The 27,921-nt window shown below is 44.2% G+C and overlaps 1 protein-coding gene across 2 annotated transcripts in view; it reads right to left on the bottom strand.

Moving 5' to 3' along the window:
• The window catches only part of RNF144A (ring finger protein 144A), a 130,571-nt gene that overhangs the window by 76,712 nt on the left and 25,938 nt on the right, over positions 1-27,921 (bottom strand). For both annotated transcript variants that reach the window (XM_055399777.2, XM_055399776.2), the window contains exon 2: positions 20,432-20,620. The gene's annotated coding sequence lies outside the window, so the exon portion shown is untranslated. The remainder of the gene's footprint in view (positions 1-20,431; positions 20,621-27,921) is intronic.

Raw genomic sequence — 27,921 nt, 5'->3', positions numbered from 1 at the left:
GAGAAACCAATGAGAACGTTGCTGAAGACTGCTAACGAATTGGAAGTGCCCTCCCTGTTTTTCGTAGTGTATGTCTGCAGTGAAAGGCTATCGGGTGTGAGGGCATGGACCCTAAACCAGCAAGCCTTCCAGAACATGGTGCTAAGGCTGTGCAGTGAGCCCACGTGTCAGCAGATTAAAGCATAGCATCTTTGAATACATACCAGTAGTGAAACAGAAAGAACACTTCTCTAAGGTTCAGGAGACCCAGACTTAAGACTTGATTGTACCTTAAATTCATGAACTCTTAGACACTTCCACAACCCCTTGGAAGCCTCAGCACCACCATCTATAATTTGAGGTAAATAACAAATGCCCCACTTCTCGAGGGGTGGTCATGGGGATGGCATAAATGAAACAGGAAAGCATCAGGGGTGTCCACACAGGAGCATGAAGACGGGGAACTGACAGCCCCTTCTGCTCTCGGCACCTCTGACTCTCTAGTTTGGCCACTTCACAACTATTTCAGGTACACCCATATGCCAGACACGAAAGCTACCAAGGCAATTAAGGAAAGCACCATCCTCAAAGAGTGTATAAGAAAATAAATGACCGTGACTGAGGATCCTGTCCTAGGAACACAGAGACAAAAAAGGAGTTTGCCAATCCACAGCCAGTACGCAATCCTCTATGAATCAGACCCCCTTACCATGTAATCTGGGCTATTTTGGAACAGCCTTAAGAAGGTTCAGAGGGACCACCTCATTGTCAAGGCCTTAGAGTGCTCGTGGCCATGGGATATTTTTATAGCCTCTCTCGGAGTTAAGAGCAGTGCAGATTTTGTACTCATTCTGAATTTAACTAGTATTTAAGTGTGCTGATTATAGCTGCAAATACACTTTTTATTCCAGTTTGTGGTTGGAGAGGTGGCTGGGGAAGAAGCCTTGGAAATTTACAGCACAGAAATAGCATGTGGTCTGTCTGCTTGAAGGAACCGATCCTTCCATGAGGAGCAGCGAGAAGACCAGCAAAGGGCCTGAAGCAAAGACAAGACAGTGAAACAAGGCTTTTTGTCACCACATCCCTGTTAACAGGGGCTTCCCTGGTGGCGCTAGCGGAAAAGAAGCCACCTGCCAAAGCAGGAGACCTAAGAGACGTGGGTTCAATCCCTGGCTCAGGAAGATCCCCTGGAGGAGGAACTGGCAACCCACTCCAGTATTCTTGCCTGGAGAATCCCATGGACAGAGGAGCCTGGTGGGCTACAGTCAGTGGGGTCTCAAAGAGTCAGACACAATGGAAGTGACTTAGTACACAGCACACCCTGTTACTATAGTCTGGGAGAGACCCCCGAAGAAGCAGGCAGCTGCCCCAGGGCCAGGGTTTAAGAAGACCCGGGACACAGCAAGTCTAGCTGGTGAACTGGGGTCACCCAAGCAACACATCTAGACATGATCTGAATATGAAGAAAATGATGAAAGTGGAAGTGTGGAAATCGCTTTCTAACTAGCTTTGCCTGAAGGAGCAGCTCTCCTGCTTGTGGAGGTGAACTACTAGTGGCAGAAGGGCCTAGAAAAGATTGCAAAACCTGGACTAGGGTCCAGCCGCCAGCATCCTGGGGACCCTCTGAAGCCACCAGACTCTCCTCTGCTGAACTAGGGGTTCAAAGAAACGGCCTTTAACCTTGGGGCTCCTGCACAGCCCCTGTTCTCTCCCAAGGGTCAAGAGTGGGGAGATCTTAGCTGGCATGGGCCACAAGTGCCCCAAGTTTATTCCAATCTGAGGCTATTTATTTTTAAGACATCAGGCTTCCAGAAGACTTCTTTGAAGAACTGGTAACTCAACTACCTCCCCAAAATAAGTCTGGAAATCCCTGTGCGATGTTAGCAACACGACTTCCTTTAAGCAGAACACTCTGCAATTCCACATCCAGACTCATGGGTGCTGCCTGGCAGCGATGTGTGCAGGAGAAGAGGGCATGGAGATCTTGCCCCATAGCGTCTGGCATAGCACCGGCCACCTAATACACGCTTTTGACAACGAAACCCTGATATGTCCCAGAATTTCAAGTCATTGAGAAAAATGTGGGACAGACAGGTTTTTTTTTTTCAAATGAATACACTCCTGCCTGGTCTTTTTTTTTTTTTTTGAGAGGAGATGGTGTGCGTTCCTTTATAAATACATTAGAAAGTAAGGGCAAAATGAAATTATAGGATAAGAAAATCTAGAACATCATGTTGATAACTAATGTTAATGCTGTAATGTCCTTTCTCTATAATGGACGAGGGAAGCCCCTGTGTTACCTACAGATTAAAGCTGGACCAGTCATCTAATCCAAACTGACCAACAAATATTTCTTTACACTAACTCTTCCTACTCCCATTTCACTGCCCATCTACACAGGAGTCAGTTGGTAAAGAATCCGCCTGCAATGCAGGAGGCCCCAGTTCAATTCCTGGGTAAGAAAGATCACCTGGAGAAGGAAATGGCAACCCACCCCAGTGTTCTTGCCTGGGAAATCCCATGGACAGAGAAGCCTGGTAGCTACAGAGAAATTTGTAATCTTAAATGCATTTACTTAAAAAGAAATCTGAAAATCACTGAGCTGTCTCCAGTCTAAGAAGTTAAAAAGCAACTGCAGAATAAACACACAGTAAGTAGAAGGAAAGATCTATTAACAGACAAAAACAAAAATAAAATACAAAATTAAAGACAGTCATAGAGTCAAAAGTATTTTTCTTTGAAAATAACAATAAAACATACACTGTCTGGCAGGTTGGGCAAGAAAAAAATGAAAGATATAGCCCAATTAACATATTCATAATGAAAAAAAGATAGCAGGGATTTAAAGCAAAATTAATAATTTTATGCTAATTTTAACCTGAAAAACAGGTAACTATGAATATACTCCTAGAAAAATATAATTTAAGAAAACTGAAAGAAGTCCAGTTTAAAAAGAAATAGGAATTCAGATCATTTTAAACACCTTGAAAAAATTAGATAAAAATCTAGCAACAAGGAAACCATGAGTTCTTGTTTTTAGCTGAGTAGTACCAAAATTTCACGAACAGATTAATTGAAATCATACACAAATTCTTGCAACAAATAGCGGGGAAAAAGGAAAAATAGCAAATAGAAACCTCTCTCTAAATCAGACAAAAGCAGTTAAGGAAAGGAAAAGTATAGGCCAGTTACTCATGAGTAAAGAAACAAAAATTTAAAACAAAATAAAAGCAAATAGAATCCAGATGTGCATCAGGCACGTATTTAGGGGGGAAAGTAAAGTCAAACAGGCTAGATTTATTGTAGGCATAGAAGAGAATTTACCATTGAAATAAGTCATACGTGTCAGATAACATAGTAAGAAGAAAAATGGTGGAAATCATACCTTCAACCTAATAGATACAGAGCAGTCTTTGATAAAACTCAACATACACTTGTGATTAAAGCAGAAAACAAAACTCTGCAAAACAGAACCATAAGGGAACCTCCTTAACCTAATAAAGGGTATTTGGAAAAAAGTGACAGCAAACATCAGTCTTAATTCAATAAGAACATTTCTTATAAAGATGGGGAACAATGAAGGGCTATCTTTCATTGCTTCAGTTCACTATTATATCAGAGTTCTAACTCAAACAAAGAAGACAGAAAGAAGAAAATGCCAGAAATGAAAAGAAATAAACCATATTTCAATTATTCACAAATGACTTTACTTCTAGGAGGATCTATAAAGATATTAGAATTACTAAAAGTTTAATTAGTGTCTGGATGCAAGATATGTATAAATATCAATTAGAGTTTCATCCTTTGCAAAAATGACATCTCCTAAGGCATCCTGAAACTAAGGTGGCTGGAAACAAACATGTCACATGTACCTAGGAGCATACAGAAAATGAGTAAGACCTATTCACAAAGTATACAACTTTCCCCAAATATATGGATAGAACACACATATATGGATAGTAGCACAATGTTCATGGATAGGAGAACTCAATATAGAAACTAAACTCAGTTCTCTCTCAACGGACCGGTAGACTGAAAGCAATTCGAGCAAATTCACCGCTGGTTTTGCTGTTGTCTTTGTCATGGCTATCCCTGCTTCACAGATTAACTCTAAAATTTCCACAGAACGGCAAAAGTCCAAGGACAGCCAAATATCACCCCATAAGAGGAAAAAGGCGAAAGAACCAAACACGAAGGCGTCAGAGAAATTACAGCAATTGAGAGCAGGCAGCACCGATACAAGTGGGCAACTTGGCCAAGTCACAGAGAGACAAGATGCAGAAGCAAACCCACGGCCCTGGGACAAGACACCGCAGGCTGCGCACCGGACACACGCGAGACACGGGGCATCCAGCAGACGGCGCTAGAACTATTATCCAGAAACAAACCCACAGCCCTGGGACAAGACACCGCAGGCTGCGCACCCCGGGCACACGCTAGACACGGGGCATCCAGCACATGGCGCTAGAACTACTATCCAGAAACCAACCCACGGCCCTGGGACAAGACACCGCAGGCTGCACACCCTGGACACACGCGAGACATGGGGCATCCAGCAGATGGCGCTAGGAGAATTACTATCCATTATGGATAAACCCAACACAGGACTCCTATATCACACACAAAAGTTAACTCCAAGTAACTTTAAAATAGGTAAAAGAAGATAAGGGAGTAACATAACCTTGGGACACAGAAGAAAATCTTAAAGGAAAGGCTCTAACCATAGATGGGCAAGGTTGTCTATATCAGTTCAGTTCAGTTCAGTTCAGTCGCTCAGTCTTGTCCAACTCTCCGCGACCCCATGAATCACAGCACGCCAGGCCTCCCTGTCCATCACCAACTCCCGGAGTTCACTCAAACTCATGTCCACAGAGTCGGTGATGCCATCCAGCCATCTCATTCTCCGTCGTCCCCTTCTCCTCCTGCCCCCAACCTTTCCCAGCATCAGAGTCTTTTCCAGTGAGTCAACTTGTCGTATGAGGTGGCAAAATTATTGCAGTTTCAGCTTTAGCATCAGTGCTTCCAATGAACACCCAGGATTGATCTCCTTTAGAACGGACTGGTTGGATCTCCTTGCAGTCCAAGGGACTCTCAAGAGTCTTCTCCAGCACCACAGTTCAAAAGCATCAATTCTTCGGCGATCAGCTTTCTTCACAGTCCACCTCTCACATCCATACATGACCACTGGAAAAACCACTGCCTTGACTAGACGGACCTTTGTTGGCAAAGTAATGTCTCTGCTTTTTAATATACTATCAAGGTTGGTCATAACGTTCCTTCCAAGGAGTAAGCGTCTTTTAATTTCCTGGCTGCAATCAGCATCTGCAGTGATTTTGGAGCCCAAAAAAAAAGTCTGACACTGTTTCCACTGTTTTTCCATCTATTTAATACACTAAAATCAAGAAAAGCACCTTGTGAAAACAAACTGGAAGGTGATTATTTTTTAACACATGAAACCACCATTGTGAGTCTTCTGAATATGTAAAGAATGCTTTCAAGTCGATGAAAAAACAACCCAATGAGAACCGACATCAAGGAGATGAACAGTCTTTTTACAGTAAATGAAACAGATAATAATTAAATATGTGAAAGAAGCCCAAAACTGCTGGTACATTAAGTTCACTCTACTATTAATTTGTCAAAAATTAAGAAGGCCAATGACACCAAGTGTTGGGATAAGACAAGCGTGAATCTTAAAGGATACTTTTATTCACTGCTGATAACAATTTGCATTGGTATAACCACTGTGTAAATTAACAGGGCATTTTCTTGTAAAGTTGGTCATAAATTAGCCTTTCTCTAGTCCCAAACTCTCCTCCCTGGTATATAACCAAAAGAAAAAGAAATGGCATATGTGCAGCAGAGATACGTGCAAGAATATAAATAGCAGGGTATTTTGTGACAGCAAAAGACTGAAAATAACTCAAACACCCACTGACAGGAGGAAGCATGGATGTTAACCTTATCAGATATTATATAAGTGAGATGAATAAATATAGCTGCACAGAGCAAGGCTGTTCAATCCTAGAAACAAAACACTGGACAACATCATGACACAAGTTTTAACGACTAGTATTATATATATCTTTAGGGATACAGACTACCAAAAGCAGCAAGGAAAGATGAAAGGATAGTGCGGGGAAGGGCAGTCAGATAGAGGAAAATGTCCACATCGGGGTCACAGTGTTGGCAATGATTTTGTTTGAGACAGGTTCATTAATTATACTTCGAAACTCACATATATAAAGTGTTATATATATCAGATCCAACCTATCCGATGTTTTTTAAAAGATGATTAGAATGGTGTTGTCTAATCTGGTTCAGATTTAAAATGGGTATCTCTCCACTGAAATGGTATCTCACCATCTCTAGACGGTGAAACTAAAAAACAAATGAAAAATTGTTAGCGTTATTTTTCTGGGGAGGACAAAGAGATGAAGCATTTACACTTGGTGTTTAACAATTTTTCTGTATTTTAATAATTTTACTACATGCAAGTGAAGTGAAAGTTAAAGTCACTCAGTTGTGTGTGACTCTATGACCCCACGGATTGTAGTCCATGAAATTCTCCAGGCCAGAATACTGGAGTGGGTAGCCTTTTCCTTCTCCAGGGGATCTCCCCAACCCAGGGATTGAACCCAGGTCTCCCGCATTGCAAGTGGATTCTTTACCAGCTGAGCCACAAGGGAAGCCCACTACATGCATATGTGTATTAAAAATATTAGGTAACCAGCTTAAATTGGTGAACTTCAGAAACTCAGAGGCTGAGAGCAACAAGAGCTCCTCATTGGATTCCAATGGACCCCTGTTGATTTACTGTCAATGAATTTAAAGAAAACAGGGATGCCTGGGCTGAGCTGGTGGCCAGATCTCTGAATGGATGTCCTAGACCATGTCCACACGCCACCCCCACCCAAAGCCTCCATCCACCTCCCTGGCCAGGGAGACAGCTCTGGGTTCAAGAAGTCAAGAAGTTCAAGGAATCAAGAAGTCAGATTCAACTCCAATACCAAGTCTTAAGGTCTATGGATTCCATGACCCTTTTTAATTAAGAAGACCTCCTTTAGGTCCTGTCCTTTAAAAGAACAGGGTCAAGTACTTATAATTTCTTCTCTATTGTAATGGAAACTTTTTGACTCTCTTAAAAATGAAAAAAAAAAAAAGGACTATGAAGTGCTTTCCCTTGGCTAGGCCCCTCTTCAGAGATGGTGAAATGTGATTTTTCCCCCCAGCTTGTAACAATTTATACATGAAACATCCTGCCTCTTGTTAGTCCTCACGTTCAGTTCATTCACTCACACAGTATGCTCTTCATTCTGATTGTTTCTAAACCCCACTGTGCATCTGATTTTCTTTCTAGGGGGTGCTGATGATAAGATTACACTCTCTGATGTTCACTTCAGCTTGCACCACAACGTTGAACTTAAACAAGGCAGAGAGGATCTAGAACAAAATTACAAAGAACCTTACAAAGTATCTTATAGGGCTGACACTACTTGCAAAGTATCTGGTACGGCCGACACTTCCTAACACATCTAGGGATGGCTGCCCCGGAGCCCACTGGCCTCACGTCAGCCTCGTCTCTCCCCACACTAATCCTGCCCACTAATGGATTTAAAGTGATGTTCCTGAACTCTGCAAATAATTCATCAAGTTCAATATATATGGCCCCTCCCTCAGCTGGGTAGTGACTACTCAGGATATCTTTAGATTTCCGTAAAGCACAGGCCAATCCCTCTTTATTAAAGAGGCTCTTTCAAAACTCCAACACCCAGAGAGGACACCATCCCACTGCCACCAACTTCTTGCTTGTAGATGTCTCGAACACCTAAATAATGTTCATTTTTAACCAAGCTCTTTTCCAAGACTTCCTATTCCTCCCTGCTTTCCTGGTGCTGAAAGTCCATTCAAAACCTTCTTCATAGGCAGAAAGGTCAGGTGAGATGTGGAAGCTGAGTGTGCTGGCTTAGCTGGGCTGCACCATTTCCCAGCTGCATAATCCTGAACAAGCCGCTTTTGGTCTCAGTTTTCTCGCTGGACCGTGGGAACAGCAGCAGCTATCATCACGGGAGAGCTGCATAAGCCAACAGTGCGCAGCGCACACAGAGGTTCCAGCATAAACTCCAAGGCCATACACCAGTGACAGCTGTGGGCAGACGTCCTTTGCTAGTTCATCTCTCCCTAGGCACGTGGACGCTGGCTTCAGGAGCCCAAGAATAAATAAAGGTTGTGGTTTCTTTCTGCTGTGCTGGAAGGCATCCCTCAGTCCCATCCTCCAAATTCCTACAGCCTTCCCTAGTAACTGGACCATCCCTCCCCTGAGCACAAACTGCACATGACCATGGGAAGGCTTGGCCCTCCTCACAGCTGTGTGCAGGGTGCTTCCTGTCATCTTGTTTGCATCTTCTGTGCTCCCAAGGTCCGCCCTCTCCACCCCTCCCTCAGGTCCCAGAGGAGGCTGCAGGTGGTCATTCCATTTGCATTTGGTTTCTGATCAGAATGTTGTTTACACATCATGAGAATCGTGCCCACCCTTCAGGCACAGCTGGCACTTCTGGGTAGGTACGGAGGCACTGCTGTCATTTCCATTTTAACAAAGATGAAATCCAGGCTCTGAGATGCCAGTGACTTTCCCTAGCTAAGAATTCCTGGTGGCTCAGATGGTAAAGCATTTGCCTGCAATGCAGGAGACCCGGGTTCAATCCCTGGGTGGGGAATATCCCCTGGTAACCCACTCTAGTACTCTTGCCTGGAAAACTCCATGGATGGAGAAGCCTGGCAGGCTATATAGTCCATGGGATCACAGAGTCGGACAGGATTGAGTGACTTCATTTTCACTTTCCCCAGCTCCTGGGCAGGAAATGGTGAAGCCGGGCCTGGACCTGACTTCTGACTCCCCGTGTCCACCTCTGCCCACAACAACACAGAGCTTTGAATCTGCTCTATGTGCCCCACAGGAGAGATTTTCTGGTTTTTGTAGGGAGGAACTGAGCTACAGCCAAGAATAACTTTTTACAAGTACACAGGACTTTAGCACATTCCTCAGTTGTCATAAAATTATAGAAGAATTTTAAATAGTTGCAGAAGATACAACTTCTGGCATACTGGAAATATTGTCTTTTTTAAAATAAAGTAGCAACAGTTGAGAAGAAGGAAATGGCAACCCACTCCAGTGTTCTTGCCTGGAGAATCCCAGGGACGGGGGAGCCTGGTTGGCTGCCGTCTATGGGGTCACACAGAGTCGGACACGACTGAAGTGACGCAGTAGCAGCAGCAGCAACAGTTGAAAGAAGTGTAATTTCTAGTATATCATTTATTCTTTCAAATATCCATGAATAGCTAAAGCAGTCCTGAGCAAGAAGAACAAAGTTGAACACGTCCTGATTTCAAACTATATGATGAAGCTACAATAATCAAAACAGTATAGTACTGGCATAAAACAGAAACACAAATCAATGGAACATAATAAAAATCTTCAAAGTTTCTGCATGGCAAAAGAAATCATCAACAAAATGAAAAGGCAACTTGTAGTATGGGAAAAAATATTTGTAAATCCCCTATCTGATAAGGGGTTAACATTCAAAATATAGAAAGAACTCATATCACTCAATAGTAAAAGTATAAATAATCCAATTTTAAAATGGGCAAAGAACTTAAACAGATATTTTTCCAAAGGAGATGTACAAATGGCCAACGGGTAGATGAAGATATATGCTCAACATCACTACGCATCAAGGAAACGCAAATCAAACCACAAGACGTCACCTCACACCTGTCAGAATGTCTGTTATCAAAGAGACAAGAGGTAAATGCTGACAAGGGGGTAGAGAAGAGGGTCCCGTCGGACACTGATGATGGAAAGTGTAAACTGGAACAGCCCCTGTGGAAAACAGTATGGACGTTCCTCAGATTATTAAAAATATAACAACATGATCCAGCAGTCCCATTTCTGGGTATACATCTGAAGGAAACAAAATCATTATCTCAAAGAGATAACTGAAGTCCCATGTTCAGTGTAGCTTTACCCTCCGTAGGCAAGATGTTAGAAACAACCTAAGTGTCTGTTGACAGATGAATGGATAAATATATATATATATGGCATATATAAGGTATAAATACAATGGATTATTATTCAGCCTTAAAAAAAGACGAAGTCCTGACATTTGCAACATGGATGAACTGGTGGCATTATGCAGGTGAAATAAATCAGACCACATGGTATCACTTACATTGAAATCTTAAAAAAAAAAAAAAAAAAGGAAAACTCGTAGAAACAGAGAAGAAAGGTGGCTGTCAAGTGCAGAGGGTGGGGGAAATAGGGAGCGGTTGGTAAAAGGGTGAAAACTCAGTTATAAGATGACTAAGATCTAAGGATCTGCCTCTTGAGAAACCTATATGCAGGTCAGGAAGCAACAGTTAGAACTGGACATGGAACAACAGACTGGTTCCAAATAGGAAAAGGAGTACGTCAAGGCTGTATATTGTCACCCTGCTTATTTAACTTATATGCAGAGTACATCATGAGGAACGCTGGGCTGGAAGAAGCACAAGCTGGAATCAAGATTGCCGGGAGAAATATCAATAACCTCAGATATGCAGATGATACCACCTATGGCAGAAAGTGAAGAGGAACTCAAAAGCCTCTTGATGAAAATCAAAGAGGAGAGTGAAAAGGTTGTCTTGAAGCTCAACATTCAGAAAACTAAGATCATGGCATCTGGTCCCATCACTTCATGGCAAATAGATAGGGAAACTGGAAAGTGTCAGACTTTATTTTTTGGGGCTTCAAAATCACTGCAGATGCTGATTGCAGCCATGAAATTAAAAGACGCTTACTCCTTGGAAGGAAAGTTATGACCAACCTAGATAGCATATTAAAAAGCAGAGACATTACTTTGCCAACCAAGGTCCGTCTAGTCAAGGCTATGGTTTTTCCCGTGGTCATGTACGGATGTGAGAGTTGGACTGTGAAGAAAGCTGATCGCCGAAGAAATGATGCTTTTGAACTGTGGTGCTGGAGAAGACTCTTGAGAGTCCCTTGGACTGCAAGGAGATCCAACCAGTCCATCCTAAAGGAGATCAGTCCTGGGTGTTCACTGGAAGGACTGATGCTAAAGCTGAAACTCCAATACTTTGGCCACCTCATGCAAAGAGTTGACTCATTGGAAAAGACTCTAATGCTGGGAGGTATTGGGGGCAGGAGGAGAAGGGGACGACAGAGAATGAGATGGCTGGATGGCATCACCGACTCTATGGACATGAGTTTGAGTGAACTCCGGGAGTTGGTGATGGACAGGGAGGCCTGGCGTGCTGTGATTCATGGGGTTGCAAAGAGTCAGACATGTCTGAACGACTGAACTGAACTGAACTGAAGATCTAAGGATCTAACATATAAATGGTGACTATACAGGCCTCTGGTTTAAACCAATACATTTAGAAAAAATTTCACAAAAAATATATTCACTTCAATGCACCTCTCCACAAAAAATACCTTAATACATGATTTTATCATAACCATATTTCAATTATATGCTTGTCCATATTATTTGCATATTTACCTCCTTTCAATAGTTTAATAGATGAAGACAGTTTTCACTGTTAAGCCAATGAACCGATAAGAATTCCTTTCTATCAGGAAGATTTTACCTTATTTTAAATTCAGATAAGTGTCTTTATACATAGTTGACGCATAGAATAAATTATGGAATACGCTCATAAAATCAGCCCTTAAAATAAGTAAATTAAGGATTAAAATGAGATTGTGGTAAGTCCATTTTGTTATGCAGTTTTCAATAAATGATGATGGCCAGATACTAAAGATTTCCTCACTGACATTAATCAAGCATTTAACTGTAGCAGAAACCATTAAGTATCATAAAGGATGGTATTTCTTTGGTAAAAGGGCTTGCATGTGTTTGTGAAGCTCTGTTGTTAAGCTTTGGGGAATTAAAAAAAGAAAAAAAAAGTACTGTATGCAGGAGGAAAAGGCAACCCACTCCACTATCCTTGCCTGGAAAATCCCATGGACCAGGGAGCCTGGCAGGCTGCTGTCCACGAGGCCACAAAGAGCTGGACATGACTGAACGACTGAGCACGCACTCGCTGTGCATTTTTTAAATTGAGGAGGGGAAAAAAAATCCATTATTCCCTGTTTTCCATCTTTTCTTTGCAACAGTGCCCAATGAATCTGTCAAAATTACTTTAAAAAAAATTCTGTCACTAAGCTAACAAATCCTGATGGTTCCCAACCAGCCACAGGAGGGGGTCTGGAGGGTCCCGCCCGAGGGGCCCTGAGCACTGCCTTCTGCCCTCTGTCCCTCCCTTCTCTGCACTCAGGACACATCCCTTCAGCCGTGAGAGGACCTAGTACTCAGCACCTGATTCTCACAGTCTCAGTTCTGCTCCACCCTGCACTCAAGCCTTGGGAACTGGCGTCCCACACCTGCTGGCTAACGCACGTCAAAGGAAAGCGTCAGAGCACAAAACCCACCCATGGCTCCTCCTCCATCCCTCTGGGACCTTGCACAGAATAGTGCTCATCAAGTGTCTGCTGCCCGGGCGTCCAGAGAAACTCACAGCATCCTGGCACCTGCTTGTCTCTGACCAGAGGTCCTCGCTGCTGCCAGGCCCTGGGACATGCAGACAGTGAGACTGCTTAGCAGACTCACCCAGCAAATGCTGACTTGACAGCACAGCCTAGACAACAGCACATGTAGCTCTCAGAACAAACAAAAACAGCAAAAGCCCAAGAAACTGCAGTGGAGACAAATGTGGAAAATGTGACACTGTTACCATTTCTTTAACCGAGACCCTCAGCCATGAGATCTCAGAAGAGCATCTTTACCTTTTTCTGTTTCTAAAAATACTGCCGGCCTAACCACCTCAGCCACTCTGAAACCATGAGAACTAAAGCCGGGTATTGATATTTTCAATTCTAGTTAGTGTTTTAAGCGACCTTTGCCTTAAAGCTTCACCAGCCAAGACTGAGCCCCGTGTCCCAGCTGCAGCTCTCGGAATTCCGGCCGTTCCCAAGGCCGTGTTAAGGCCAAGGCTCTGCTAAACTTTCTTTACAGAAGATTTCTTTTCTTATCGATGACATTCTCCAATTGGGGGGAAGGGGGCAAGGAAAAGGAAAAAAACTCTTGTTTCAGATTTAGCTACTTCAATCACAGAAGCGAGACCTGGGGGTGGCTTATATCCTCTGAAGGCTGTTTCTCTTTATAAATCCTAAACATTTAAAAATAGCTTTGCCTGTGCTGGAATGTCATTTTCTGGTATTTGGGCTTCTTCCACATGAATCTTTTTGTGACTATGAAGCCATTTCAGTTTTTGGAATTTGCTGGAGACAGATTCCCAAACACAGCGTCCTGGGAGGTGGGAGTGGGCCGATGCAGGGAGAAAGCACAAGTCCACTCTGCTTCACAACGCGTTATTTTCCAGGGTGCTTTCACGTTCCCCTCATACCTGGGGAGGCTGTGTCCGAACCAGTCAGGGTACTGCAGAGAAAGCTGCAATAACCCTAAAACATTGTAGCGGAGGTCAAAACGCACACACACACACTCACTGAGCACCCAAGGCCTATGAAGAAGGCGGGGGGGCCGTGCTTGAAAGGTCACTCATCACACTTCCTGTTTCCTCGCAGTGCTGATGAGCCAGCTGGAGACCTTCCTCAGCATCAGCAAAGAAAAATGTGTCAGTGAGAAATTAGCAACAGATTCCCAGGATTAAGGAGAAACACTGGTAATGTCGCTACATGGTACACAGTCAGGGATTCAACGGGGATTCTCAAGCAGGCCCTTTGAGAGTGCAGGTGACAAGGCTGGCCTAGTGGTTAGGACTCCACGCTCTCACTGAGGGTTCCATCCCTGGTCGGGGAACAAACATGCTGCTTGCCAAAAAAATTAAAAAATAAAGTGCAGGTGGTGAAAACGCAAGGCAAGATGATAAGGAGTTGAGGCTGTCGGGGAGGAAATTTTGGAATTTAGCTTCCCTAAACAGGGAGGCCTGGCATGCTGTGATTCATGGGGTCGTGGAGAGTCGGACACGACTGAGCGACTGAACTGAACTGAAATTGCCCCAACAACACAAAAGATGACTCTACACATGGACATTACCAGATGGTCAAATCAGATTCTTTGCAGCCGAAGATGGAGAAGTTCTATACAGTCAGCAAAAACAAGACCGGGAGTTGACTGTGGCTCAGATCATGAACTCCTTATTGCAAAATTTAGACTTAAAATGAAGAAAGTAGGGAAAACCAATAGATCAATCATGAGTGTGAGTGAAAAGTCACTCAGTCATGTCTGACTCTCTGTGACCCCATGGAGTATACAGTCCATGGAATTCTTCAGGTCAGAACAGTAGAGTAGGTAGCCTTTCCCTTCTTCAGGGGATCTTCCCAACCCAGGGATCAAACCCAGGTCTTCCACACTGCAGGTGGATTCTTCACCAGCTGAGCCACAAGGGAAGCCCATCAGTTCAGTTCAGTTCAGTTCAGTCGCTCAGTCGTGTCCGACTCTCCACGAGCCCATGAATCACAGCACGCCAGGCCTCCCTGTCCATCGCCAACTCCCGGAGCTCACTCAAACTCATGTCCACAGAGTCGGTGATGCCATCCAGCCATCTAATTGACCTAAATCAAATCCCTTATGATTATACAGTGGAAGTGACAAACAGGTTCAAGGAATTAGATCTGATAGAGTGCCTGAAGAACTAGGGACACAGGTACGCAACATTGTACAGGAGGTGGTGATCAAAATCATCCCTGTGAAAAAGAAATGCAAAAAGGCAAAATGGTTGTCTGAGGAGGCCTCAAAAATAGCTGAGAAAAGAAGAGAAGCAAATGACAAAGGAGAAAAGGAAAGCTGTACCCATCTGCATGCAGAGTTCCAAAGAACAGCAAGAAGAGATAAGGAAACTTTTATAAGTGATCAATGCAAAGGAACAGAGGAAAACAACAAAAAGGGAAAGACTCTTGAGATCTCTTCAAGAAAATTAGATATCAAAGGAACATTTCATGCAAAGATGGGCACAACAAAAGACAGAAATGGTGTGGACCTAACAGAAGCAGAAGATATTAAGAACAGGTGGCAAGAATTCACAGAAGAACGATACAAAAAAGATCTTCACAACTCAGACAATCACAATGGTGTGATCACTCACCTAGAGCCAGACATCCTGGAATGAGAAATCAAGTGGGCCTTAAAAGCATCACTAAGAACAAAGCTAGTGGAGGTGATGGAATTCCAGCCAAGATATTTCAAATCCTAAAAGATAATGCTGTGAAAGTGCTGCACTCAATATGCCAGGATATTTGGAAAACTCAGCAATGGCCACAGGACTGGAAAAGGTCAGTTTTCATTCCAATCTCAAAGAAAGGCAATGCCAAAGAATGCTCAAACTACTGCACAGTTGCACTCATCTCACATGCTAGCAAAGTCATGCTCAAAATTTTCCCAGCCAGGCTTCAACAGTACATGAACCGAGAACTTCCAGATGTTCAAGATGGATTTAGAAAAGGCAGAGGAACCAGAGATCAAATTGTGAACATCTGTTGGGTTACAGAAAAACCAAGAGAGTTCCAGAAAATCATCTACTTGTGCTTTATTGACTATGTTAAAGCCTTTGACTGTGTGGATCACAACAAACTGGAAAAATCTTAAAGAGATGGGAATACCAGGTATTCCTGAGAAATCTGTATGCAGGTCAAGAAACAACAGTTAGAACTGGATATCGAACAACGGACTGGTTCCAAATTGGGAAAGAAGTACATCAAGGCTGGATATTGTCACCCCACTCATTTAACATATACGTAGAGTACATCATGGGAAATGCTGGGCTGGATGAAGCACAAGCTGGAATCAAGATTGCTGGGAGAAATATCAATAACCTCAGATATACAAATGACACCACCTTTATGGCAGAATTAAAGAGCCTCTTGATGAAAGTAAAAGAGGAGAGTGAAAAAGCTGGCTTAAAACTCAACACTCAAAAAACAAAGATCATAGCATGCGGTCCCATCACTTCGTGGCAAATAGATGGAGAAAGAATGGAAACAGTGAGAAACTCTATTTTCTTGGTCTCCAAAATTACTGTAGATGGTGACTGCAGCCATGAAATTAAAAGACACTTGCTCCCTGGAAGAAAAGCTATGACCAACCTAGACAGAGTATTAAAAAGCAGAGACATTACTTTGCTGACAAAGGTCCATCTAGTCAAGGCTATGGTTTTTCTAGTAGTCATATATGGATGTGAGAGCTGGACCATAAAGAAAACCGAACACCAAAGAATTGATGCTATTGAACTGTGGTGTTGGAGAAGACTCTTGAGAGTCCCTTGGACTGCAAGAAGATCCAACCAGTCCATCCTAAAGGAGATCAGTCCTGGGTGTTCATTGGAAGGACTGATGTTGAAGCTGAAACTCCAATATTTTGGCCACCTGATGCAAAGAGCTGACTCATTGGAAAAGACCCTGATGCTAGGAAAGACTGAGGGCGGGAGGAGAAGGGGACGACAGAGGATGAGATGGTTGGATGGCATCACCGACTCGATGGACAAGAGTTTGAGCAACTCAGGGAGTTGGTGATGGACAGGGAAGCCTGGCGTGCTGCCGTCCATGCGGTCACAGAGTCGGACACGATAGAGCGACTGAACGGAACTGAAAGTGCCCCATATCCCCAGGACCAGGCCCACAGACAGCCCACCGCTCCCATCTTCCCATCTTCTCCAGTGTCCCGGTACAGACAGCACTGACCCCTTCCCTGCCCCTCCAGGCCGCCCATCACCCAGCCTGACTTCCTCATGACCCACATGCTCTCTCCTCAGGTCACCATGGTAAGCTCACAGTGACCTGGGTCAGCTCTCCCCTGCAGCCACTATTGTTCAGGCAGTCCTTTCATTTTGTCCCTCTGCTCAGCCAAACAATACTCTTTTTTATTTTTTTAATTCTTATCGGAATATCGTTAATTTACAGTGTTATATTAGTTTCAGATGCGCAGCAAAATGATTCAGTTATATATATATCTCCATTATTTTTCAGAGACTTTTCCCATATAGCTTATTAGACAATACTGAGTAGAGTTCCCTTTGCTGTACAGCAGGCCCTTGTTCATTATCTACTTTATATATAGCAGCGTGTATGAACCTAGAAATTATCATACTAAGTGGAGTGAGTCACAAATACATAACACATGATATCACTTATATGTGGGATCTAATTTTAAAATGATATAAATGAACCTTTTTACAAAAGAGAAACAGACTCGCAGATCTTGATATTTCAAGTCTTGAGCTACTGTGTGCTTAGTTGCTCAGTCATGTCCGACTCTTTGCAACCCCATGGACTGTAGCCTGCCAGGCTTCTCTGTCCATGGGATTCTCCAGGCAAGAAGACTAGAGTCGGCTGTCATAAGCTCCTCCAGGGGATCTTCCCAAACCAGGGATCGAACCCAGGTCTTCCTCATTGCAGGCGGATTCTTTACCATCTGAGCCACCAGGGAAGCCCAAGAATACTGGAGCAGGTAGCCTACCCCTTCTCCAGAGGATCTTCCCAACCCAGGAATCAAACTGGGGTTTCCTACATTGCAGGTGGATTCTTTACCAACTCAGTGACCAGGGAAGCTACTGTGCATGCTTTCAAGTCCCAGCTGAACTGTCTAGACAAACACCCAGTCACACGGATGGGGGTCTTTCCATCTGTGGCCATGAGCTCCAGGTGGATTCACACCAGGGGATCACGTCGCATCTGCCTTTCCCTGGAGGTCTCCTCACTCTTTCACTTTTTCCCCAAACTAACAAGACCTCCTGCACCATGGAAGTCTCAATTGATGACCTCACTTCCAATTTCACAAAGAAAATAGAAGCAATCACAAGAAAATGCCTCTTCTGAGCGCCACACGTGTCTGTCATGTAGTCCATCCCCACCAGTAACTGTGTTCCTCTCTAAACAACCCCACCTGTACACAAACACACCTCCCTCACCTACTCAAGACACAGTCCTAAATTAACATTTTTTCCTCTCTACTAGACCATCCCCACGGATGTATAAATAAACCCAATGCATCTAACCCTCTGTCCTAAATTAACATTTTTTCCTCTTTACTAGACCATCCCCACGGATGTATAAATAAACCCAATGCATCTAACTAAAAACAAATTCTCTCAGCCTGACTTACCCCACCAGATACCTCCCCATATTCTGCTCCCCCTGGCAGCAAACCTCCTCCAAACTGTTGTCAACAATCCCTGTCTCAGATTCTTCCCTCCATCCTTCCCTCCAAACCCACTCTCCTTGGCCTTGGTTGCCATAGCCACCAGACCCACATGACATTTTGCTGTTTTTACTGAAGCCACCAATGACCCGCATGGCACTGGTTCAAAAGTCAGTTCTCCATCTCCACCTCACTTGGCCCGTCCACTCCCTGGGCACAGCTCATCATTCCTTCCTTCTGAAATGATTGCATGTGGCTTTCAAGAAGACTCACCCCTGGATTTCCCCCTTTCTGCCTGGAGGTTGCTTCTTGTTGCTCCAAAAGCTGGAAAGTCCCAGGACCCAATCTTGGAAACTCTTCTCTCCCCAAGATCTCATTTGACCTTATTCCTTTAATAACACAGACCAAAGACCTCCACTGTATCTCCAGCTCAGATCACCATCTTCAACTACCAGATCTGGATATACCTGTCACTCAGCATCTCCATTTGGGGGTCTTACAATCTCAAACGCAATCTTTTCAAAATTGAACCCTTGTGGCACCACACCCTTGCCACCATCCTGGCAGAGTTCCCCATCTCAGTTGGTGACAACTCTCCAGTTACGCAAGCTAAAGTTTTTGCTATCATCATGGACTTTCCCTTCTTCTCAAGCCCTACATTCATTCTGCCAGTACACCTTAAGGGCTCTTTCTTCAAAATATATCCAGAATGTGACTACTTCCTGCTTTTCACGGCTACCAATGGAGCAGGGCACTTAATTATCTCTTGCTGGAATTACTACAATGGATTTCTCTAATGACCTCTAAGTGGTCTCCTGGTCTTCCCCTATCCTCTAACATCAGTGCCAGAATGAGCCGATTAAAATGGATCCTGTCCCTTCTCTGCTCAAAACCCTGCACTGATTTTCAAACCTAGAATTCCTCCAATGGTCCACGATGCTAAAACATGGTCAGTTCTCCACTGTCTCCTGACCACGCCGCACCACCTGACTCACAGCTCTCGGCTGGTTCCCCGCCAGCCCCCTTGCCTCTCGGTGTTCCTGGACTCTGGGCCTTCACACACACTTCGTCTTCTAACTCCAATTCTCTTGTCCCAGACGCTAACTGGCTAATTCCCAGTTCAGTTCAGTTCAGTCGCTCAGTCATGTCCGACTCTTTGAGACCCTGTGGACTACCACGCCAGGCCTCCATCTATCACCAACTCCCAGAGTTTACTCAAACTCATGCCCATTGAGGTGGTGATGCCATCCAACCATCTCATCCTCTGTCGTCCCCTTCTCCTCCCGCCTTCAATCTTTCCTAGCATCAGGGTCTTTTCCAATGAGTCAGTTCTTTGCATCAGGTGGCCAAAGTATTGGAGTTTCAGCTTCAACATCAGTCCTTCCAATGAACACCCAGAACTGATCTCCTTTAGAATGGACTGGTTGGATTTCCTTGCAGTCCAAGGGACTCTCAAGAGTTTTCTCCAACACCACAGTTCAAAAGCATCAATTCTTGGTGCTCAGCTTTCTTTATAGTCCAACTCTCACATCCATACATGACCACTGGAAAAACCATAGCCTTGACTAGACAGACCTTTGTTGGCAAAGTGCCACAGTTCCTTAAATCCCTGTTCAAATGTCAACTTTTTAACAAGACATCCCAGAGCACTCCATTTAAAACTCCACCCCTCTAGACCTGGTAGCTTTTTATTTTCTCCACGACACTTACGCCTGGGAATGAGACATAAAATTCACTCCCTCACACGGCGGAGCAGACACGGTCTATCTCTCGGTGCCTGTCCGTACCCTCACCTTCCACTCATATCCCGCCATCCTGGAATTTCCATGAAAGCAGAAGAGTTGGAGCAGCACTGGGCACAATGCAAGTGGCTCAATCCATCTCTTCTAGGTGAATCCATGAATCATGGAAACCCTGTAGACACCACTTTGATCTTTTAAACCTGTTTCCCAGTCTACAAAATCAGACTGGCAATACCAACCTCATGAGATTGTTAAAAGCAGTAAACGAGGACCTGGGTGGAAATCTTTGTAAAATATTAACTACTAAAATCACTTAACATAATAAGCAAGGACCACCCTCAAAATTCATTAAGGGGAAGCAAACTAGGCAACAGCGTACATGGTGTGGTTTAAAAAGTTCAGAAAAACTCATTCAAGGTCTTTCCCAAAAGCTGCCTGAGATTTCACCTAGACGACATAAATGAAGGTTTTCAAGCTTTCATTTTCCAAATTCAAAGTTACCTGTGAAACGTCCTGAGGGGAGGAGAGGAACGGTCTTCCGGCCAAATTCCAGGGTCCCCAGGGGCTCAGCTGGCTCGCCCCCTCATGGCAGGATGCCCTCCTGGAGAAGGGGGAGGAGGTCTCTGGCACTGGGGTCCCTGCAGACCGGGAAGATGGGGAGAACACCAGACTCCACCGATTGCTGACCACCTGGGGACAGGAGAAGGGTACAGGAGCTTAGTGAGCAGGTCTGGGCAGGGGGTGGCAAACAGCAACATGCTGGCATCAGCCTTTCCAATCTCCAACCCAAGACGGAAAGCCTGTGAAATAACCACTAAAGTCTAGGCAGATTAATCTATGAAAGTATTACAGTTCACTGGAAGAGGAGCTGAGGCTTATGGTGTAAGTAACCAAACTCCACCACGAGCTTAACAGATACATTTACCAACACAGACAATTTTCAGATGACAAAGTGTCCCTGGTCTTCCTTTCAGCCCCCTCCTTTCCCAGTCACAGCCATACAGGGTTGCCCCAACTGGACTCCTACAGGCAGAGGTTTCGGTCCATAGAATAGCAACATAAAGCAAGATTGCATGAACTGCAGTCCCCAGTGTAACTACTAAGGAGATAACTGAGAAATGAATAAGGAATGAACTACAGAATTAAAAAGGCAGGTTAGAAACTAACACTAAAGAAAGCAAAATAGAGGAATAAAGGCACACAAATGACACAGATCCATAGGGAAAGCCAGCAAAACGGCAGGCATAAATTCTACCTCATCAGTAATTATACTAAATAGTCTAAACACTCCAATCAAATGGCAGAAACGGGTACAATGGATAAAGAACATATGCTGTCAAAAGAGACCCACTTCAGAACAGCATCAAAGAGTGAAACACTTATAAATTCAACAAATTATACAATATTTATATGTTGAAAATTACCAAAACATCATTACAAGAAATTAAAAACTGAACAAGTAGACATCTTGTGCTCTAGGACTGAAAGACAATATCATTAAGACAGCAATACTTCTCAAATTGATCTTCAGGTTCAATGCAATCTCTGCTAAAGTCTCAGCTTTCTTTTTTACAAAAATTGACAAGTTGTTCCTAAAATTCATATAGAAATCCAAGACACATAGAGACAAAACAACCTTAAAAGAAAAACAAAGTTGGAGAATTCACATTTACTGATGTCAAAAAAAAAAAAAAAAAAGCTACCATAATCAAGACAGTGTAATAGTGGTATAAGGACACACAGAAAAGGAAAACAACTTAGAATTGACATTCAGAAATAAACCCACATATTTATGTTTAACTGATTTTTGACAAGAGTGCCATGACAATCCAGAGAGTAAATGATAGCTTTTCAAAAAATAGTATTGACATTCAAAAATGAATCTCTACACAGACCTTATACCTTCCACAAAAATTCAAAATGGATTATAGACCTAAATGTAGGAACAGAAAATTACAAAACTCCTGGGAGAAATCAGAGCAGTAAATCTTTGTAATCTTTACACACTAGTTTCTTAGCTATGTCTCCAAAAGTACATACAACAAAAGAAAAACAGGTAAGTTGGAACTCAATCAAAATTTTAAAATTTCATGTACTACTGACAACCATCAATAAAGTAAAATCAACCCACAGAAGGGGAGAAAATATACACAAATCCATCTATCTGATATAGACATTATACATACCTGATAAAGATGTATCAAATTATATAATGAACATATTCAAATCAACAATAAAAGGGAAATAACCCAAACAAATAATGGGCAAAAGATGTAAATAGACATTTCTCCAAAAAAAGATATCCAAATGGCCAACAAGCACATTTAAAAAGTGTTCAACGTGATTATTCAGCTTTAGTTCAGTTCAGTCGCTCAGTCGTGTCCGACTCTTTGCGACCCCATGAATCACAGCACACCAGGCCTCTCTGTCCATCACCAACTCCCGGAGTTCACTCAGACTCATTGTCCATCGAGTCAGTGATGCCATCCAGCCATCCCATTCTCTGTTGTCCCCTTCTCCTCCTGCCCCCAATCCCTCCCAGCATCAGAGTCTTTTCCAGTGAGTCTTAGGAAAGGCAATCAAATGAGATATACCACGTCATACCCACTAGGATGACTAGAATCAAAGACAGAAGACAACAAGTGTAGGTGCAAATGTGGAGAATTCTGAACCCTTACATTACACATTGCTACTGGGAACTTAGTGGTGCAGCTACTTTGAGAAATTGGCAGTTCCTCAAAGTGAGAAACACAGAGTCACCTATAACCCAGCAATTTCACACCTAGGTATGCACCCAAGAGGATGGAAAACAGACATCCACACGAAAACCTGTATGTGAATGTTCGCAGCAGCATCACTCAAAATAGTCAACAAGTGGAAACAACCCAAATGGCCATCAACTGGGGAACGTGGTTCGTTCACACATGGAGTTGGAATGCTACAGTAATGAGGAACTACGAACACACCCTTGGAAGGAAAGTTATGACCAACCTAGATAGCATATTAAAAAGCAGAGATATTACTTTGCCAACAAAGGTCCGTCTAGTCAAGGCTATGGTTTTTCCAGGGGTCATGTATGGATGTGAGAGTTGGACTGTGAAGAAAGCTGAGCGCCAAAGAATTGATGCTTTTGAACTGTGGTGTTGGAGAAGACTCTTGAGAGTCGCTTGGACTGCAAGGAGGTCCAACCAGTCCATCCTAAAGGAGATCAGTCCTGGGTGTTCATTGGAAGGACTGATGCTGAGGCTGAAACTCCAATACTTTGGCCACCTCATGTGAAGAGTTGACTCATTGGAAAAGACCCTGATGCTGGGAGGGATTGGGGGCAGGAGGAGAAGGGGACAACAGAGGATAAGATGGCTGGATGGCATCACCGATTCGATGCACATGAGTTTGAGTGAACTCTGGGAGTTGGTGATGGACAGGGAGGCCTGGCATGCTGCGATTCATGGGGTCGCAAAGAGTCAGACCCGACTGAGCAACTGAACTAAACTGAACTGAACTGAATGAACACACCCCAGGTGTGGCTCAGTGGTAAAGAATCTGCCTACAGTGCAGGAGACCTGGGTTCGATCTCTGGGTCAGGAAGGTCTCCTAGAGAGGAAATGCTAACCCATTCCAGTGTTCTTGCCCGGGAAATACCACAGATGGAGGAGCCTGGCAGGCTAGAGTCCACAGGGTTGTAAAGAGCTGGACACGACTTAGCAACGAAACACACACATGAATGCATCATTTCAATAAAGAAAGTCAAGCAAAAAGGCTAGAAAATGTATATATGAAATGTCCAGAACAGGCAAATCCAGAGAGACAGAAAGCAGACAGATGGTCTCCAGGGGGCTGGGGCACGCAAGAGTAAGGAGGGACGGCTACTGGACTGGGGTTTGGGAGGGAACTGAAACCCTTCTAGCACTGGAATGGGCGTGACACTTGTACAACTCTGGGAGTATCCTGAAAATCCCTGAAGTGTATACTTCAAAATGGTGAATTTTATACTACATGAATCACAACTCCAGGAAACTTCTGTTTAAAGTGGGCTACAGTCCACGGGGTCGCAAGAGTCGGACACGACTTAGTGACTAAACCCCCAGCAGACCTGAGATACGTCTCAATGGACAGACCCACATTTCCTCAGGAGCCAGCCCTCCCTCCCTGCGCTTTTACTAAGATAACAAATTTGGCCCCCGTGAGGCCGGAACAAGGGAGTTCTCCCGCAGTGATCCAGACCAGCTCCCAAAGTCTACAGCCTTCTGCACGGAGGCTGAGCGTTCTGAGCGACCCTTGCCCCTGGCCTGGTCCTTGCACAGAGCAAGCCCCTTCTTTTGCAGGAAGCTCTTCCTACACCCTGAAGCATCAAGGTACCAACTCCAGAAAACGTGCCCTGTGTTCTGCACCTCCTTTCTCTGCCTTTACTTGGCAATCAATCTGAACCCTTCAAACAAAAGGCACTACAAAACAGTCTGCTCTACTTCCAGTTTCGGCCATTCCGCACCAGGAGGAGGCTTATGAAGAGAGGCTGCACGCAGGGCTCTCTGCCCAGAGGCTGTGCTGGGAGCTGGGTGTTTTCAGGCCGCTAGCAGTTTGGAGGGCCCCCCTGCCAACTTTCCAGAGCCCCGTTCAGGGGGCGGCTTTGCGCTGGCATCACCTAGCCCCCACAAACAGGCGTGAATTAAAGTATTAGAGTGCCACGGGGTTTCCCGTTTCCTGTGGTGGCTCCTCTTCCACACAGGTCACGGAAGTGGCGGCCGCCTCCAGCCTCAGCTCAGTCGCCCAGGTATGAACCACAGGCCTCCTCAGAGCTCAGCTTACAAAGCTGCACAGGTTGTGATGGGTCAGTGCCCATGCTAGTTTCCCACAAGCCCTGTGAGTTTTCGTGTGCTATGCTGTATGGACAGAAAGAAAACTGAAAATGAAGTCGCTCAGTCGTGTCCAACTCTTTGAGACCCCATGGACTGTAGCCTACGAGGCTCCTGCGTCCATCCATGGAATTTTCAAGGCAAGAGTACTGGAGTGGGTTGCCATTTCCTTCTCCTGGGGTATCTTCCCAACCCAGGGATCAAACCCAGGTCTCCCACATTGTAGGCAAACACTTTTACCGGCTGAGCCAGGGAAGAACTGGGAATATATGCACTAAGTTTTTAGCAGAAACATGTGTAGTAAATATTCATCAGCCATTAACCTTGTTTTACAGCAGTGCTATCTTGTGCTGAGATAATGGGTAGGAATAATCCAAAAAAATGTTGATAAGCTCCTGATCTCAAGGAGATCAGACTTAGTAGGAACCCTAATGCCCACGCATGACTCTCCGGACTCATTAAACATAAAACACACTACTGTTTGTCCCCGGAAGCAAAGACAACAAACTACAGCCTAAGATGAGGCTTCTTGTTTCCTCAGTCTGCGCTCCTCTGGAATCTCAATGCCATTCCAATATAAACTTAATCAGTTCACTCCTTTATGGGAACGAAGATGCTACATCAAACAATGAAGGTCTCAACCTAAGGAAGTCAACTTGGCACAAAGATATGCATTGAAGAAATTATTTCACCAACTGTATCATACGTGCATGCGTGTGTGCTCAGTCACTCAGCCGTGTCTGACTCTTTGCGACCCCACGGACTGTAGCCCTCCAAGCTTCTCTGTCCATGGGATTCTCCAGGCAAGAATACTAGTGTGGGTTGCCATGCCCTCCTCCAGGGAATCTTCCTGACTCAGGGAATCGAACCCACATCTCCTGCATCGCAGGCAGATTCTTTACCCACTGAGCCATGTGGGAAGCCCCAACTATGTGTACATCAATATATAAATGAGTCCTAGTAGTGAGTTATATAGACTTCCCTGGTGACTCAACTGTAAAGAATCTGCCTGCAATGCAGGAGATTCCAGTTCAACCGCTGGGTCAGGAAGATCTCCTGGAGAAGGGAACATATTCTTCCCTAGAGAATTCCATGGACAGACCACGGGGTTGCAGAGTCAGACATGACTGAGCAACTTTCCCTCACTCAGTGAGTTATTATAAGATTATTCCCTGTTAAATTAACTCACCCAACAAAGGACAGCTGGAATCACCAAAATATAAGAAAAAAAACTGGTGGTAGGGATAACCACTCAAAACCTTCAGAACTTTTTAACACACATACACACAAACACATCACACATATGTGTGTGCGATATTTATATACGGGCTTTCCAGGTGGCTCAGTGGCAAAGAGTCCAACTGCCAATGCAGGAGATGTGGGTAGGCATGATCCCTCGGTCAGGAAGTTGCCCTGGAGAAGGAAATGGCAACTCAGTCCAGTATTCTTGCCCGGAAAATCCCATGGAGAGAGGAGCCTGGCGGGCTACTGTCTGTGGGGTCACAAAGAGTCAGACAGAACCTAGTGACTAAGCAGTAATACATGTATATCTATGTATGTGTGTAGATACACACACACACATACATATATACATACACAAATATATACTCAGACACATACTGCAGAACTGGGCGCCCTGCTAAAGGAGCACTGTGGTCAGAACCAGAGCAGCAGGGACCTGCCCAGCCCCACATCGCAGCTCAAGTGCAAGCGCACAACAGCAGGAAAGTGGAGCTAGCCGAAGCTGGGTTTTACCAGGTGACTATGAAAGTGGGAGAAAGGGCCACGTTTTAGAAAGAAGAGGACTGACAACATAAGGTGGCAGGGAACACTGGACAGGAAGCGGGGCTGAGGATCCCGGGAGGATGGGGCATTTCTAGGACTAGCTGCCCCGAAGGACGACAGTGATCAGAGAGGCTGCTGGATGTCAGGGTCAGAATGATCAGGCACCACTCTGGGAATGCACAGGCGACAGAAGGCCGCACAGCATTCCTGCGGTCTGCAAAATGGCTTAAACGTCCATCAACAGGAGCAAGCTGAATGATTAAGACGATGTCCTTCACACAAGAGAAGAAGGAGCTGGACCTTAGGACACTGGTACAAAGAGATGTCAGAGACATAATGAAGGAGGAAACAGACAGAACAGGCTCCATCTTGAAAGCAGGACTCCATCTTGGGCCCGACTGTGGACTTTGAGCTATATTCCCAGTATCTATGGAAATGACATACCAACTGGAAAACCAGGGCCCCGGAAGGAAGAGCCCCAGGGCTCACACCTGGACTCTCTGCCGCCTAAAAGAATACTCTAATTATCTGTGTAACCGAATAGAATCATACATTCTATTATACTTATTGGGGAATGAACACAGGCCTATTGATAACTGTCCACTACTGCCTACCTAGGCTTAAGGCGTATGAATCACTGCTCAACTTTGATTGCATCTTGCTTTTCCTTTGTTCAGACTAGTTTCAGGGAATTTGGGGAGGTGGGTTTGGGCACGTACACTTAGGGTATATAGGGGTTTCATAAAAACTAGTCGGGGTCCTAGGCTAAGAGGACATTCTGCCTTGGGCCCAACGGTGTAATAAACTGCACTCCACTAACTGCATTGTCCTTCTGAGTGAGTTCGTTTCCCGGAACTCATGGCTACAACAATAAGAACAGGACAAACACATAATACAAAACAATGTATATAATAATCCCATTCACAGACATACTTCAAGTTATACACACACAAAATTTTTCTAGAAGAAGGTAGAAAAAAAAACCTGTTAATAATCACTTTTATACTATAGGGAATTTTACCCTTCATTTTATTCCTAACTTTTTTTTTTTTTTTTGCTTTCTGCATTTGTAACTCAAGTTTTTAGAACCACAGATTTTTTTTTTTTAATGTAGTATATTAACCATGAGATGCTACACATGAATGCTATATATTCTTTGGCCTCTCCAAGGATCTTATTTTGCAAACTCTGAATTAAAACCCCACAAAAAGGCCCACTGCTTTGCATTCCAGGCTCCCTGAAGCAAATCCTTAGGGAGCAACAGGCTCCCTCGCTTGGGCACAGGGATTAGTTAGTGGGAGGTCTTCCTGCTCCCTGTCTCTCTGTCGCCCTAATGAATGGGCTTTAAGACTC

Source organism: Moschus berezovskii, chromosome 11 (genome assembly GCF_049115385.1).
Source record: "Moschus berezovskii isolate FMDL1 chromosome 11, NW_MosBer_1.0, whole genome shotgun sequence".
In the NCBI taxonomy this organism is placed as follows: domain Eukaryota; kingdom Metazoa; phylum Chordata; class Mammalia; order Artiodactyla; family Moschidae; genus Moschus; species Moschus berezovskii.
Note: the sequence above shows the minus strand (reverse complement) of the source record. Positions and strands in the feature narration are given on the sequence as shown.